Source organism: Numida meleagris, chromosome 1 (genome assembly GCF_002078875.1).
Source record: "Numida meleagris isolate 19003 breed g44 Domestic line chromosome 1, NumMel1.0, whole genome shotgun sequence".
In the NCBI taxonomy this organism is placed as follows: Eukaryota; Metazoa; Chordata; class Aves; order Galliformes; family Numididae; genus Numida; species Numida meleagris.
Genome location: NC_034409.1, coordinates 55,468,651 through 55,471,257, shown reverse-complemented (window position 1 = coordinate 55,471,257; position 2,607 = coordinate 55,468,651). Strand labels below are relative to the sequence as shown.

Below are 2,607 nucleotides of genomic sequence, written 5' to 3'. Positions count from 1 at the left end.
GAGGAGCAGCTGCCTGTTCGTACCCAGCACCGTGCCTTCCGCTGGCGCTGCTGGCTTGGTCTATCCTCCTGCCAAGCAACGACTGAGGATGGGGACCAAATGACCGTGCTCCTTGAGCAGCAGCTGCGCATTAACGCCGAGCGCCGTGCCTCCAACTGGGCCTGCCAGCCTGGCGTTTCTGAATGCCCCAGATGGATCCGATACAGGGTCAGCAAGGTGGTCACTCCAGAGGGCCGAAAACAGCAGTCCCCCAGCCCCAAGCAGAAAGCCTTCAGCTGGCGTGACACCCTGGGCCGCCACTGGCATATCTTTGCCCAAACTGGGGTAACCTGGATCCTCCCAGATGTCTTGAGGAAACTCTGCATTCTCTGCCTGCTGAGCATTGGTCAAGGCCTCTGGAGAAGATTAAGACTATTCTGGGGACAGGTGAATGTATGCTAACTGGTGAGTCACAGCCTGAACCACAGATTGAGCACCTGGGGAAAGGACCTGATCAGCCCTGGGAGCACAGGTGTGAAGGCAATGCACCTGTGCAACCAGAAGGAGTGGAGCCTGGCCCCACCTCTCTCAGACCCCATTTAAGGGCTGACTGCCACTGTGGAAGCATCTCTTTGTGGAGATCCCTCCTCGGTGGAGGGATGGACAGATGAGCAGGCCTTTTTCCTTCCTTATAGCACCTTTCTATGCCGTTAGTCCCTCTGTCATTACCCCTCTTGAATCGCCTTTCCATTGTGTTGTTCTTCCTGACAGGTACAGTGTGTGAGGGTACCGTGGGTGGGGAGCAGGCAACCACAAAGGCCTTGTCTGTGAAGTCTTCCCAGGAAAGCGGACTCCCAGAGGTCCGTCATCTCTCCTCAGGGACTTGCCTAGCCGTTGGGCTGACTCCCCGTGGGAGACCCCTGTGCAACACGGGGCCTGCCAGAGGTGGTGTGGGCCCCGTGGGCTGCCCTTAGCAGTCCTGTGAGGTGGGAAAAACTGTGCAGGAATCGGAGCCCTGCAGAGGAATGCTCTGCAAAATGAGTCTGCTTCCCTTTCACTGTGACTGTGCTCCGTCACTTCCAGGGAATGGGACCAACAGCCTCAGCTTCCACGGGAACAGAACACTGGGGAAACGACTCTGAAAATGATTCTGACGAGTTCAGCCAGATGGAGGCTGAAGAAGACCTCATGGGGAGGTGCCTGAGGGCCCTCCTCCAGTCCCTCCAGGAAGCAGCCAGCAGCAGGGGAAGGCAGCGGGAAGAGGAAGAAACCCTCCGCTGACGCCACACTGCGGTGTGACAGCTAGAGTGCTCGTTCTACAGATGGACAGTGGGAAAGGCAGCAATGCAAGTGAGTACTGTGATCCGTTGGTGTGGCGAGGTCGCTGCTCAGGGTGGAAGGGAATACGGGAGTCAGGAGAGGAAAGGCACCCACGGCTGCAATGTTCCCAGTGGAACCCTGGAAGGAAGAGAAGGGGCCCACATCCTGGCAGCTGCCCACGTCCCTGCAAGTCAGTGGTGACCAGCGAAGGCCCATGCCCTGCTGGCTTCATCTTTGGCCTCGGGAGCACCAAGGCCAGGCTGAAAGTAGGACTGGCAACGCGGAAAGGGGCAGGTAGAGCAAAGAACAGGGAGAGCAATTTCATGAAGCACTTTTCTCCATTTGACAGCCTGTTCTTTTCAGGGTGACAGTCACCGCTTGGGCAGAACACACCTCAGCCCAACAAAGGTTCTTGCGCTGAAGACACCTTGACGACTACAATGTCTTCTACTGCCATCAACGCCCACTGGCATCATATGGGACCAGACTCTGCTCTGTTTCACCACGGGTTCAGCAACAACATGCACGTGCAGCGGAGGCGCCCACCCAAGTGACGTGGAGAAACTTGTACTGGCAGCAACCTTGCTCTCCCTGGAAAGCCAGGGCCAGCCTGTAAGAAGAAAAACATGCAGGCGTGAGCTGCTAGTTCCAGGGTTTTCCGGAATCTTTCTCTTTCCTTTTCAGACAGGATATGTATATTTGCACTGTACGCATCATGTATATAGTCAAATTTGTTTCCTTTATGTAATTCTGTTACCCTGTGCGTGTTGCTCTAGGCATTTTCTTCCGAAGGATGTATCGGTGTTTAAAAATAAATTGTTGAACAGCTCAACTTTAAGCAGTTCTGTCCTTTTTCTGGTCTGAGTAAGAACTCAAATACTGGAAAATACGTGGTAATGTAAACGGGCATGAAGAAGCATGCGGGGAAACTCATTTTTTCTTTATCTGGCTTCCACAGATACCAGAATTTCCACCTCTGCTATTTTCAGATCCGGCCCCCCCTATCACACTTATCTGGTACAAACTCAAGCTGCAAAGTGCATAGCCATGGCTGGCAATAAAAATCACTATGGACAGCTTGACAGAAGAAGGATTCTTCCAGGAATAATCTCACTGCGCAGACAGAGTGCATGGCAACTGCTGAGTCATGGCCTGAACCACTGACTGAGCACCTGGAGGCAAGGCCCAGAATGCCCTGGGAGCACAGGTGAAGGCAATTCACTTGTGTGACCAGAAGGGGTGCTTCCACCCCTCTTAGGGGGTCCAGCTCCTTTCTCTGCCGTTAGTCCCTCTGTCATTACCTTTCTT

General features: G+C 54.0%; 1 long non-coding RNA gene across 1 annotated transcript; it reads left to right on the top strand.

The window, feature by feature from the left end:
• LOC110392323 lies at positions 486-2,131 on the top strand. Its single transcript, XR_002434307.1, has 3 exons — positions 486-750; positions 1,063-1,329; positions 1,663-2,131. It is a non-coding gene; the product is annotated as an uncharacterized LOC110392323 (long non-coding RNA).